The sequence below is a fragment of the Prinia subflava genome, chromosome Z (assembly GCF_021018805.1).
Source record: "Prinia subflava isolate CZ2003 ecotype Zambia chromosome Z, Cam_Psub_1.2, whole genome shotgun sequence".
NCBI classification, from domain to species: Eukaryota; Metazoa; Chordata; class Aves; order Passeriformes; family Cisticolidae; genus Prinia; species Prinia subflava.
Window position 1 is genome coordinate 55,492,952 of NC_086283.1, and position 15,298 is coordinate 55,508,249.

Sequence of the window (15,298 nt, forward strand, 5' to 3'; positions counted from 1 at the left end):
GCTGGAGCACTCATCATCACAATGTTTGTATGCTGAATGGTTTTGCCACTGTGCATGTGAAGCATCATTATGCAGTGGAGGTATTGAGGATCTGGGATATTAATTCAGGCATCCAGAGAGAAAAAAAGACATTAGAAATTCTATTAACTGACTGATGACGTTAATTTTGATTTTGAAGAGAAATAATGGCAACTGACAAACACTGTGAAGGAAAACTGTACTGAGCCCAGATCCTGCACAGGAAAAAACACCCAACATATTTCTGAAACAAAGATAATTTGGAGCTCCTGACCCACCTTTGTCCCTAAGGAAGGTCATGGAGAGCAGAACCAAATTGTGTCTTGCTTACTTGCTGCTCCCCTCCAACTACAATTTCTGCTTTTGTATTTCCCTATGGTCCTGCAGGATTAAGACATATTGCTAGAAAATAAGAGCTGTCTGTTCAAGTATTCATGGAGTGGCAAGGATCCCTGTAATCTTGATAAGATAGTTTGACCAGATCAGATACATCTGTATCCATCTACCCTGTATTATTTTTTTCAATGACATGCCTAAGGAAGAGGGCAAGGACAGGTTGAACATACCAGAGTATTTCACACTGTCATCCATTGCTGTAAAAAGTGAGGTAGTCAGGGCAAGTCACTGGCTCTGCTTTGAGCTGAATTCAGCACATATGTTACACAAGACTTGAGCTGCCTGAGGGTTTGAGGAGCTCAGGCTGTCCTCCACACAAATCCAAATCTCAGGCACCACCCTGGTCACAGTGAAACAAGTAGCACAGACCACATGGTGATCTGCCACAGAAATTTCCTCTCCAAAACTGACGTACTAATTTACTTTAAAATGCTCACAAGGACAGGCAATGTTTCACAGAAGTTGCTTGAAATGTCCTCTTGAACCTAAGAAATAAAAAGACATTACACTGACTTAGATAATCTATCTGCCTGTCTCAAAGAAAGACCTCAAATGTCACTTAGAAATGTATTACCTATGCTGATCTAATACATTCAGAATTTAGACAAGTGGGATTTCAGCTCTGTTTGTGTCCCCAGAACTTCCTGGTGAGTAACTGCCAGAGCTCCATCCTGCATGCAGCTCACCCTGAGGAGCTCTGTGCCCTTTTTGCTAGCTCTGTTATACCCAGGGCTGAGATGCTGCATTCATCTCAGTACTAAAGAGTGCTGACCCTGGGCAGCCATCCCTAACCAGTTTTTAAATAATCAGACTGACAAGCAACATTTTTGAGATCACTATTTGCCAGCAAGCCTGCCACCACTTTCCAGTAGTGATTGCTTCCTCCAGCTACACCACATATTTGGGACACTCCAAAAACCGGAAGATGGAATTCAGTTGGACAGTTTGGCAGCATACATATCTCATAGGGATTCACTTTAAAGGGATGGCAAGGGGGCAATATGCTTTTATCATTTTTTTAGGTTAATCTTGAGATAAAGAAACCCTTCCAAAGCATATCCCCTCCCACATGCACCTCATAATCCAACCCTATCCCCTATCCCCCAGCTAAACAAGGCACCAGGCAGAGACAGGAGTCAGCTGTGGAGTTTAAATGTCTTGCTTCGGTCTTCTCCCAAACCTGTGCATGATTTACTGCTCCAGATGGATCCTTATAACTTTGGGAGACCTAATGAGATTAATTCAAGGGTAAAGAGCTGGGTGATGTCATCAAGAGAGTTCTTCCAGTCCATTTTCAAAATTTTGGAGAATCTAGAGGGGTCCCAGTCAACTGCAAGTTTGTAAATGTGATAATTTTCAAGACAGGCAAGAAAGATGACCTTGGAAAGGGCCATGTCTTTAAATCACAGGAGTTCAGGAAATGGCCTAACTCAAGTCATATATTCCACAGATCAGACGTCTCTCTAACTTTACTGGCCTGTAACTTTAGCTAATGATCATTACAAAACAAATTTTAATATTTTTACATCTTTTGAATGTGTACTAAGTCCATACAATACATAAATTTTTGAAAATACTTGAATTAAGATTTTGATCAAGTGAACACCATGGAAACTGAGGAAATTATCATTTTTTTTGAAATACACCTTTTTTGTTTGGACTGCAGGGAGTTCATTCACGAACTCTGGGATGCACCACCACTGGGATTTCAAACCTCAGGTACAGCTCTCAGCAGCTCATTAGCTGTGGGATGGCACTAGAAATTTGGCCGAAGACCACTGGCACAAAATAGGATTTAACAGTTTGCCAACACCTTGGTGAAGGCTTGAAGGACATCAGTGGCATTTGAAAAATGGCAGGGCGAATAGGAACATTTTGCACTCGCTAACTGCAGCTCAGACATCTGCTCTGTTGCGATGCAGCTTAACACAGCAGAGAATGGACATAGCAGAAAAGTCCATTAAAAACTTTAAAGCTGATTTCTTTCAGGATGTAGCTGGCATTTACTGATTATCAGAACAGATTCTGAGTGCTTTCTGTTTTGTTGTCATGGAGCTAGCCAGAGGGGAAGAGCTATGGTTCATAGTCCTTACTCACATTCCCACAAACGTGAACCATGCCCCATATGTGCAAAGTAAATTCTGTTTTCATCAATAATATTAGGTGTTTAGGGATGAACAGATATTTTCAGACATTATTACTTTTTTGCTGAGTATTATAGAGCTGAAAAGATGAGAGCAATCGAGAAACTGTCTACAGGTGTTCAAATAAGAGTTAGGAATACCTGTGTTTATCAGGGTCAAGAAAGAGACTATGTAGCCTGATGTTCCAAGGCTGCAGGTGCTCCTGCTACAAGAATACCCCAGTACAATATGTGGCATACTTAGAAGCAAGTGGCTCAATAGATTTTGCTGCTGAGTGTATCAAGCAGAAATTAACCAGCGGCCTGGATGACACATCTCTGGAGCTCTAGTGCTTAGCTATCTGACTGAACAACAGAAACATGAAAATGGTGGTCTCCCTAGCAACAAACATAATTATGCCTTTGCCTGAAAAAATACCTCTAAGGTTCAGGGCTAAGGCATATCACTACTAATGCTGAACATTTCATTTTAATGTACCTGACATTCAGCGCTTTCTTTTAATAAGCAGCAGCCTCGTAAGTGATGGCAGATGATCAAGGCTCAGAATTCTGCAATAAACTGAAATAATAAGAGATCTACTGTCAGGTTCTAGTGACAGAATTGAAGTTTTAGTAAGTATTCAAGGCAGGTGATATGGCAGTCTGGTCTAGCAGAAGGGGAGTTGCAATGAGACGAGCCTTAAGGTCCAGACTATTGTATGATTCTGTTGATTCTTTGGACATCTTCCTTCATTGATAAGAAATAAATACAGACACAGTGATACATCATTAATGTCACTGTAAACCTCAGAGCTTTACTCAAACACATAGTTAGCATTACATTTAGTTGTATTTATTGAAGACCTTTGTTTGTGCTTCTAGGAGCTCTGTTTCTTTTTTTATCCAAAGGATATAACTGTCCTTTAGCTTCCTGTCTGAAACTCAGTTTTCTCTGACTTTTGTGAATGTTACTGTGTTGTAATGATAACCAAGAGCAGTTGAAGCAGGTGGTGTATTGTTAACTTACAATCTGTACTTTGCCTCCTATCCCATGACCTTTTTTAACTAACAAGCTTCAAGCAGTTACAGTTTAAAAAACAGCAGTGAAGTGATTTATGCTACATCTTAGGAGTCTGACTCTCAGAAGTCATCATGGAAGATTCCTATTTTAATACATTCTAAGAGCTGCTGCAATATCCTTTTTCCATACTCCAACACAGATCCAAACTATCTGACAAGGTGTTGAGAGACATCCATCCACCACATTCAGGCGAATTAAGATGTTAATTTCCACCACCTCCTGTTGTTGCTCTCCACACTTTATTGTTCTTCTAATCTGGAAACACTCTTTCTGGTCTGGAAAAAACACTGCAGGCAGAAAGCTTTGACCAGCATTTAGTAAGAGGTCATCTTTGTTCTGCTCCCTCTATATCTTCAGTGACTTTTCTGTTTCTTGCAACTGTTTTTTTCACTAGTGCCCTGGCCATATGGCCAGACATAACTGCACTGTATAAACAGTGTGAGGCACACAGCAAAAAGAAAGCATTCACTTTTTAAAGATGTCAGAAATGTTCCCAATTAGTCTTCAGAGCGAGTTGTGCTGTACAGCAGCATCCCTCCGTTGGTGCAAACTGCAGTGAGTTAGAGTAAACTGAGGTATAAAAGTGAGCATGGTGAACAAAATCAAACATGATCAAGGGTTTGCAGGCATTTGGAATGATCCATTTGCAGAACAACACAATATAAGCATACTATGAGACAGGAAGATTGTAAAATGTTATGTATTACTAGAAAGGCATTCAAATCTACTTGGTTCCTGCATAACCTACATACAATATAAATATATGTAGATGAAAGCGATTCAATAACTGCCAGTAATTACCACAGTTACCTTCCATGCAGACTGCAACTGCCTGCTTGAGGAGATATTTGCAAATCAGTTTGGCCTATTTAAAAAAAAAATCTATATTTTTCTCTTTTCCTTCATTTTTTGTTTTCCATAGGAAAGTATCTCTACTTATCTCTTTCCCTTTGAGTTTATTTGATAAGTTTGTCAATACAAGTGCACACAGCTGTAGTTGAAGAGCATCTGAGAGGCATGTCTGTGCCAATGCATGAAAAGGGGAATTAAATACATTCTGAAAAGGCAAAGTAATTGAAGCTGCCAAAGCTTTGACTATACAAGCTTTGATTTTCAGCTCATAGCAGCAGACTAAACTGACAGGATCAGAGCACTTCTCGTTTGCTTTTAGTGGGGGAGAGCAGGGAGAAGAGACCAACCTATGCAGATTGGAACTAAATGGCAAGCTTGTAAGAAGGAAAAGCACATCTACCACCAAACTATTTAAATAATAGATTGTAAGTGCCTTTCAAATCATCTGGAATAGCAAAAGGTCTCCTAAAGGCTACATCATACTTACAGCTGAAAATTTCTATTGTCACCTTCAATGCAAATTTCTTTTGATGGTGTGTAATTCAGCGTGAGCCTCTCTCTCTTCTCTATGTATCCAGGATAAATTAAGAGGCACTGCAGAGATTGCAGAGAATTGCAGAGATCTTAGATGTCCAAAGCATGTTTCCTCAACTGTAAAACTGAATTACAATACTTGCCTGCCTACAAAAAGACAGCTTTTCTGTGAAGTCTTCCAGGCAGGGTGTGATGACTGCATGGCACTGCATGCAACACTGAACTGCTACATCTTACCATAAAAAGAAGTTCTTAGCTGGCACAGAGCATGGACTGTATGTTATTTATAACCTTTTATCATCTCGAGTACTCATTTTTCATGTGAGACCATTCCCTCTCCAGCCAAACCTGAGCATCTTTCTATTTATTTAGGCTGGTTTCATGGGGATTGCACGCTGCAGCTGGGAAAGTCTTTGCTGAAGGCTTTCACTGTTTCAGAGGGTTTCTTTCTGCCTAAGCTGGGTGTTACAATAAGAAGAGAGAATCTTTCTTAAACACCAAATAATTTTAAACACAATCACCAAAGTGTGCTCCTCACTAGAAACTGATGGCTTTCTGGTCTGTAATTTCCTTACCCAGCAGCATTGTCAGTGGAATTACATGTTTATTAGTTACTGCATGAGCTTGCTCATCTGAAAGCAACTTAAAAATGTTTCTGCAGCTGAGCAAATTTGAAAGTGGACCTTGTAATATCCTGCATATAGAATACAGCACTTTATCAAAAACTTAGTAAACAGACAAGTACAAGAAGCCTCAAAAATGTGGTTATTACACATCACCCAGATCAAAATTACCAAAATTATCCATTTATTGTTACTTTTCATATTCCATTGGCAGTAATAATAGGTCATAATGAGTATGACTACAAAACAAAGTGGTGGTTAGAGAAACATTGCTAATTTATTTGTTAAAAGTATAGCCTAATACATGATTGAGAGAGTTGCTATACTATCTCCTCACCCTAAGGAGATGCCAGGTTAAACCTAAATTTTTATCATTCCTACAATACAAATTTCATCACCCTTACAATCCTGACCCAAACCCTTTCCTTGTCAAGTCTCCTGGAATAAAGGTCCTGGAATAAAAGTCAGAATTGTGCAAAGTGAATTCAAAAATTTAAAGATGGACTATTGCCTGCAGAGTGGCATAGAACTCTGCTATCAGTGCTACAGTTTGCAAGTATCTGCTTTTGCTACTCTGTATAAAAAAATTCAGGTTTCCAGGAATGACTATACTTGGGGCTGATCTCCCCCTGAATGTTTGCTGGACACCCTCCCTAAAGATTTCCACCCTTTACCAAACACTCCTCTATAACCTGAACAAGCAGAGCTGAGGAAGTTTCTAAAACGTCAGTGACATATATAAATAGGTAGGTCAGTAAGTAGCTATACTACAGAGACTTCAAGGCAATTGCTAAAATATTCACTACAGCTTCAGCTGGTGAAATAATTCCCTACCTCTTTTGTCTTACAACATTATTTGTAGGCACTGGTTTCCTGCTATGACTAATACCTATAGTGAAAAGTAATTTGCAGACTATAACTAAAACAGACCAGCTGAATTTTCTTAACCCTATTGCTGAATTTGACAATTTTGATTTATTCCATTTTTTAAATTTTCTTTTATCTTTTTAGAGTGTCAGAGTTTTTTGCAAATATTTAACCTTTTTTTTTTGAGTATAAGATATCCCAGTAATTTGTTGTCCTAAAATTATGTATTCTAAAAGAATTTATATGAAAATTAAGTACTAAATGATAATATTGATAATATGTCGTACCATAGGTTTAAATGCTCATGGTTTCCAAGTTTGAATTTTTTTTAGTACTGATTAAGATTCTTGTCCTAAATAAGGAGGTAGATTGTAGTTACAGAGATCCCTAATTTAATATAAGGTATCTGGAAAGGTTTCCTAATATTGTCAAGATTTATTTCCTTTGTCTGCTTCTGTAGTTGCTAGTCAGACATGTTCTTACCTATATGCTTATTGCCTGTATAATAATTCCAATCCTGCCTTACATTTCCTATAAAATCTTCTCTTGGGATTATCTCGTGAGATTATCCAAATATCATAGCCTTGGCATTAGACTCACATAATTTCAATCAGTTCAAGTGATTAAGGAACTGGAATCCAAACAGGTTTAATAGTTTAAAAGAATTCCCTGTAAATCTTTACATTTGAATTCTGATAAAGATTTAGAGCTTACCAGACTCTATTAAAGGCTGAAACCTGTACCATTCCTTTTATAATCTACAAGGAGCTGGCCTAAAGACATGTTTGTAAATTTCCAGTTAAATGAAATGTAATTTTTGTCATGAAAATAAAAACAAACAAAAGAAAACAGGAAATGGGTTGAGATTGGCTTGTCTGGAGATCCACAGTCAAACTAAAACCTCTTAACCTGTACTAAAACCTCTTAAGAATGGAAGAGTGATTTTATCTGCACAATAAGAATTATGGCATTTATTTTAGCTGTCAATATAAAAAAAATCTTTAAATAAAAATCTGCTGATTATTTTACAACTGTATAATAATTCTGTATATATGTCAATATTTAAATAAAATACCACTTTTAAGCAATTTTCCAATCATTTTAGATTTTGACAAGTTTTTTTCTTTTGCTTCTTTTGAAATTACAGGTAATTTCTTAAATTCTTGAAGTTTAAAGTCACTCACTCATTCTCTTCTCTCTTCAGCTTGATTGTGTTGCAAGCTTCCAATTCAATACCTTTCCATAATGTTTGTTTTCTAAAATAATCTTTAAATGCATCACTTGCCCATAAAGTGGCTTTGTAAAAGCTAGTAGATCAATAATCCATAGAAGCAGGAAAATGTTTTGTCATCCTAGGTTGATTCAGGGAAGGTAAAAATGAGCAATGTTTCTGCACCACATTACATTCCCTCAGTGAGCAATCATCTCCTTTACATATATCTGCTATGCAGCTGCTCATGGAGTATGTAAGATAGATTGTCCAGCACACATCCCACTCAGGAATTTAGATGCTCAAGGGATGTGCCTACATTGTCTTCCCTGGCCAGCACTCACAGCTCTGTGATTTAAGTTATTGCAGGTGAATTTTTATTCTGAAATTAGAACATAACCAAATTTTGCAAGAGTTTGGCTCAAGATGAAACTTTCAATCTTAACATTACCAAACAATTTTTATGTCCTGATATTGTTAAAAAGTGATGCAGAAAAAAACCCTGTTTCTGACTATTTTCTTCACCTAATAAAAACTGATAGCTCTTGCATATCCTTTTTAACCCCATATAGAATTTGATGCTTTATTTTTTTATTAACAGGATATTAACAAGATTATAAAAGACTTATTTCCATGTGCATAATTGTAAAACATATTAGTAACACTGTTTCTCACTACATTTTTTCCAAAATAATTCTTTCAGGTGCTATGTATTTTTAAAAAAATAATGCAGTGCAAAGTATTTTGCCTGAATGCAAGTTAATCTGAAAGATAATAAACCTTTTAAAAATGCCAAAGTGGTTCCTTAAGTATTAAAACCCATAATAAACTAATATAAGAAAAAGAGGACATATTTTTTGCTATTTATCAGGCAGAATTTTGGTGAGTAATGTCTTATACCTTGTTAGATGTTCTGCTAATTATTACTAAGGGCAATTAGCAATGCAGATCACAGCACAGCACGTGCAGTCAACGAAAATCACTACTGTTCATTGGTGATTTGCTATTTGGACTAAATTGATCAGGAACAGTGCTTCACTAGAATATTAAAAGAGTCAAAGATACTAGGCTCCAGACTAGGAGCTTAAAAGCAAAGAAAAAAAGGCAACCAGATAAATTAAGTGCATCTCGAAGTTCAAAACACATGTCTACAGCCATAGATCAAGAAGTAAGATATAGAAGGAGTTTCAGCTTTTGAAAAACTTGCTGCCATTTTGACTATGTACACTAACAGGACTATTGGGAAGGGATAAACAACAGACATGAGATTATCTTCTAAAAACTGGTTAAATTAAGTTAAAAGTTTTGGTATGAAAGGCCCCTAGGGAGTTCAGACCTGAGCGCATGATACTGCAAGAAATTGTGTTTATCCTAAAAAATCATCAGAATTGTGCTTTTCTATGTTACTGGTGAAAGTCTGACATCTGTATTCTTGAATAGTGAAAATTGAGGGAGGCAGTCTGCAGCTACAGAGGTCAGGAGATTTGTGTGCTTGCTTTTTGCTTTTTGCACACAATAAGACAAGATTAGCAAAATGAACATCTATCTTCAGTGCTAAGCAGCACCAAAATAATGTTCCCATATCCAAAAATAAGGTGGGTAAAAGCATCAATCAGAATTACAAACTCTATTTACTTTTGACTTCTAACTAATTTTTATAGTATTTGATAAACTGTTAAGGAAAGCAGAGAAAGTTCCCGAATTTTCATTAAAACAAGCAGAGGAGCACATAAGCTAAAAGCCTGTGAATCATCAAGGGATCTCAGAGGAACTGCTAAAGGTGAGCCTTATTAAAAGTCACTGGAATTCAGCATGTGACAAAAATCATATGCCCACACACTACAAGCAGTTAAGAGTGCATACTCTCAACCAAGAGGAGATCTTCTTGAAAGATATCAGCATGGCAATTCCTCAGCTTGACATGAAAGAAACATTTTTAATGCACAGGAAAATCATCCATGATCCACAAAGTCAATAACTAAATAAAACTTTTCCTTAGGTTCAAATGAATGGAAGCACTGAAAAATGCATACAGCCAAAAATAAGACAGGCAAGTAAAAGACATGATATAGCCAACATTGTTAAAAATAGCCCTTGAAATAGGAAGCAGTTTATTGTTGCCAGAAAAAGAAATCTATTAACTTCCCTAAGAAAGTCTTACCAAACACAAGTGAAAGAGATTATGCTTATCAAGTGTTTCATTTTTAGATGAAGTATCTATTATGAAATTACCTTGGAGATGTATTTCACAATAAGATACAGGTGAAATTCTTCTTCCCATTATTCCCATGCAGAATATCTTAGTGGAACATAGCAGGAAAATAATAAAATATCTCCCACCAAAATTATGCAGACAGATTTTGATGCTTATTCAGTTAAAAAGTAGAATAACACTGGTGAAATACAGCTTATAACCACTGACTTTTTAAGATCTGCATTAGAAATTAACATCGGGATATCTACTGACCTGTGGGTGTGTATTGACAAAGAAGGCAAAACAATATACTCAAAATATGAAGTTCCAGAAATTACCAATATTTTTGGAAACAAGATTGTATCCACCTCTGGTGGAAACAGCTGTCACTAACAGCAGAGGCAGGCGTAGATGAGCACCTAGAGCACCTCAGTGATGTCTGCAGATCTCAGTAGAGAGAGAATTTAGCTGTTGAGATGTTTGCTCAAGAAATCCTCATAGACACAATTATTACATTAGGCTGTAATAAAGAAGTCCCAGAGCATACCACAGCTAAAAGCAATAGATTAAACAAAGCTAAACAGTGTGCTGACATCCACAAAACACTTCATGTAAAAGTACTTCAAGCTTGCTCTCTGGCTATTTATCAGATTTATTATACAGCATTGATGTTTATTAGCTGTTTGTTACTTTTGGCTCGAAGGCGACAAAGAATGGTAATTTTTAAGAGCATGTAGCCTTAGCCATATTGATTAACAAAAAACTCTTGATCAGCAAGATAGTTAATGATCCAAGTGTGTTTTGAATTCCCAGATTTAGAGTGGCTTTTCATGCTGAGATAATCTTTACACTGTAAAGACATGACTTTCCCAAACTTTCTCTTTTCTTCCAGAGAAGTGCACAAATATCAGTGGGTTAGGTACCACTACAGGGAAACCAGAAGGTCTGCCTCTTCTCAACTTCACTGCTTTCAAAGTTTAATAAACTGTTGAAGGGATGGGGGAGAAGAAGACAATAAAGTGGAGAAAGGTGCATCTCACTGTCTTGAGTCCAATGCCACTATATGTTCATCAAAAGGCACAGACTGAAAGATTCTTTGGTTGCAGCCAGAACATACTGTATAAAATACATATAGGTGTCATGCCAAATATGCCTTATTTATATTTTGACATTAGGCTTCAGCCAGAGACCTCTGAGAACACGAATATTTTCTTATCAGCCCACAACATAAAGGTGAGGTTTTTGGGCTATTCTTTAACACAGTAACACAAGACTTGTCAGATTTAGTGAAGCTTCTGACCAATTGTTCCCATAATTCTGCTCTATCTTCTTGTTCATGGAGTAAGTAAATTCTCTGCTTTTGCTTGTTCCCCTGTCAGAATTCTTCATTACTCTGACAGCAACTTGTCTGTGCCAGAATAAGCGGAGACAACTGAAAGAAAACTTACACAAAACTTAATTGTCATGACAGATTTCTCTCAATGCTATTTTCTACTGTGCTTCACAAACTCCACTATAGACAAAGGAACAAGGGCATCAAGGGCAAGACCTAGAATTCCACAGCATTCAGGGTTTTCTGCAGATGAACCTAATCATGAATATATTTTCTGTTGCCATTAAAAAATAACTTTAAAAAGGGGGGGGGGAGGGGGATGGTTTGTAACCTATGAGCTTTCCATGTCTCTTCAGTAGCAATTCATACATCATGATAAGCTATATTTCTGCTTTCATAATTGGAAGATTAATAAAGCCGTAGAGCATCAGAAGGGTTCTCACAAGAATTACTGAACTGCACACTTACCTACCTGTCTTGTCTTTTACATGGTATTCTGCTTCCATGTCATGTTAGAAACACTGTTGTACAGACGTGTGATAAGGGTAAAGGGAATTGATTTACGATAATTGATATTACATTGGACATGAGGAAAAATGTCTTCAACCAAACATAGGAATAGGCAGGCTGACAAGGGGTGTAGATGAGTCACCATCCCTGCAGGTATTTAAAAGACTTGCAGATATGGTGCTTAAGGATGCCATAATGGTGGATGGTTTAGTGATAGACTTGGAAGTACTCCATGTTGGTAAGCTCTTGACCTTTCAGAGTACAACCACATTGATTTTATTTTCTACTGACCTTTTTCATGACCAAACTTCCTTTTAAATCACTCCCACAGAATAATCCGGTATAGGATCATGCATTTTGTATTTAAGACTGTAAGATGGTTGTGAGATATGGAAAAGAAGAAAAAATTTTGTTGTAGAATAATAATTTGAAGTATCATAGTGACAAAAAGCCCCTCATGCTCATGCACCGTCTCTTTTAGTACTTCAAGGACTAAATCTGATGTTGTCCTCTTGCTTTGCTTTTAGGCTCACTGACTCCAGTGCATATTGAGAAGGAAAATGAACTCAGAGTCTCTATTTGATGTTGTTTAAATTTATGGGGGGCTCCCGGGGAGGGTCCCCCGGGAGACCCCCAAGTACTTGGGGTCGTGGTGTTCCGTGCTGGCAGGCAAAGAGACTTCAGACACCGGTGGGGTGCTGATGAGGTGAGGGTTTATTCGCTGAGGGAGAGGGGAAGGAAAGGGGGGAAGGGGAAGGGGAAGAGGGAAGGGGAGCGTCCGGAGGCCTCCAGGGGAAGGGGGGCAAAGAGGGCGAGACCCCTTGCCTTAGCATTCTTATCACAGAGGTTCAAAGGGGCGCGGTAACATTCTCCAGCCAATGAGGTTACAGATACAGGATACTGCAGAGAGGGTACAGACTTGGGATAAACCATACATTTTCCAGGGGTGAGCTAGAGCAAACCATTTCCATAAAATGCAATCCCACAAGTCACCCTTTTTTTCTTTAAAATGTGAGAAGAGAAATATGACATATGATAATTAACAATTTAAAAATGAAACAGTAATTACACAGTTTTGCAGCATGAAACCAAATACAATTGCAGTAAGGATTATGTTATACTGTGAACAGTTTATCTGACTTTGTAATTGCAGTAGACGGGTTATGTGAGTTTATATTGCAAGATTTGAAACAAGTTAACAAATTTGTTAGAGCCTTTCCAGCGTGACTGGCCTACTAGTGTCTAGCCTTTTCCAACTGGCTTTTCAGACCACCACAGCCCCCAGTTTAGGCTGTGGCGCTGACCTCTGCTCCCACTCTAGGGACAGGAAAACACGTGGAGTTCCCCGGGCTCCACACAAGGCTTCAGATTCTCACCCAAGGATCTGAGCCAAATCACTCCTTTCACTTTCCAACTGGTTCAACCAAAGGACCTACACTCTGCAGGCAATTTTTTATATTCATCCATATGTACCCATTGGGGATTTTTTTCATCTATACTTGCACCAGAAGTGTCAGAGACCTAACAAAAGACCCCCAGTTTTAGGTCATCAAAAGAAAAACAAAAGAAAAAAACTACAAAAACCCGTCAAATACTTTCTCAGACACCAATTTAGGTTATCAATCACCCTCAGAACTAACTGAGGACAGTATAAACCCAAAAAGCGTTACTGATTCAGTAGTCTACCACTGAATTACGCCTTACAAGAAGACAATCTAAAAACTGCTTCCCTTGGATCTACACTTGTGACCTGAAAAGGCCTCTGCTTTCTAAAATAGAAGACAGGGGAATCTGCAATATGAACACACACAAAAGCTAGAAAGGCATAATTGTAAAAACTACTTCATGGGGATGGGAAGGAAATGGAGGGGTTTGGGACACCCTGCTGTTTGGCCAGAACAGCAAGGGACAGGGGCAGAAAAACAGGGAAAGGGAATCAAAGTAGCATTAACAATCATACAAGACTGTAAAACTGGTATTACAAATTCACTTTAGCTTTGGGTTTGGTTTCTTAGCGTTTACCTTGTGGCACTTGGAAAGCGGAATGTGGGACTGAGGGCACGTGGCCATGGTGGCCATGCGGTCACAACACACATGGCACTAGCCATGCCGTGCCGGGTTTAGCAGGAAGGGGTTAACTCTTGGGGGTTTGTTAAGGGAAATAGGGTTAGGGAGAAGGAGCAGCGAGGGGAGGAGGGGGTAAGGGTAAGGAAGGAGGTTATACAATTTACAAAACTGAGTTTTGGAAGGTGCGGGGCTTGGGCACAACTGAAGACTGCTTTTTCCTTCTCTGATGGCTGTCTCGCTGAGTTCTTTTCACTGCTGTCCAGGGGCGTTGGCTGCTCGGGCTCGATCGACAGTGTGCAGGGCTCTTCTCGCTGCTGCCGGGCGGGGGAGGGCCGCTTGTTCTCTGGCGGCTTCTCCCGGTGCTGGGGCCTGCACGCGCTGTGGCAGGGCCGGGACCACGTGTCTGCTCGCGCCGGGACTGCCCCGCACCGCGGTCCCGCTGGGCTGAGGCCGTTCCGCCGCCGGAGCATGCCGGAGCCCCGCCAGCCCAGCATCCGGGCCCGTGCCGGGCGCGCGCTGCCGCTTTGCCACCTGCGCCACGGCCCGCCGCGGGCCAGAGGGTGCCGCCGCTGCCCGCGCAGCCCGCGGCGCCGAGCCAAGGCGGGCTGGGGCAGCGCCGGCACGCGCCGCAGCAGCGGTCCCGCTGTGCTGGGGCTCTTGCCGGAGCCTCGCCGTGGCGGAGCCGCGCCGCCCGCCGCCGTGCCACCCGGCGGGGCTGTGCAACCCGGCGGCGCCGAGGCGGGCCGGGGCCCCAAGGGGCTGGGACCGGGCCCGTGCCAGCTCGTCGGCAGTGGTGGGACGGCGGCGTGGTGGCTCACGAGGTCTCTGCGCAGTGGGTGAGGGGCCGCCCCGGGCCGTGATGGCCCAGAACGACCGCTGCACCGGAGACGGCACCGAAACGGTGTTACCATGGTCCATCTTGTCTCAGGGTCGTTGGTGCTGCTGCCCGATGTTGGTGCGTCATCTGCTGTTGTTTAAATTTATGGGGGGCTCCCGGGGAGGGTCCCCCGGGAGACCCCCAGGTCCTTGGGGTCGTGGTGTTCCGTGCTGGCAGGCAAAGAGACTTCAGATGGCTGCTGAGGTGGCTGAGGTGAGGGTTTATTCGCTGAGGGAGAGGGGAAGGAAAGGGGGGGAAGGGGAAGGGGAAGAGGGAAGGGGAGCATCCAGAGGCCTCCAGGGGAAGGGGGGCAAAGAGGGTGAGACCCCTTGCCTTAGCATTCTTGTCACAGAGGTTCAAAGGGGTGCGGTAACATTCTCCAGCCAATGAGGTTACAGATACAGGATACTGCAGGGAGGATACAGACTTGGGATAAACCATACATTTTCCAGGGGTGAGCTAGAGCAAACCATTTCCATAAAATGCAATCCCACATCTATTAACTATATGGAAGCTGGAACAGAGCAACGCACGGTACAACCAATATGGTCAGATCATATGTTCTCTTCTTTATTCTCGAATGGCTGGTTTTATACAGTTTCAGACAGTTTACC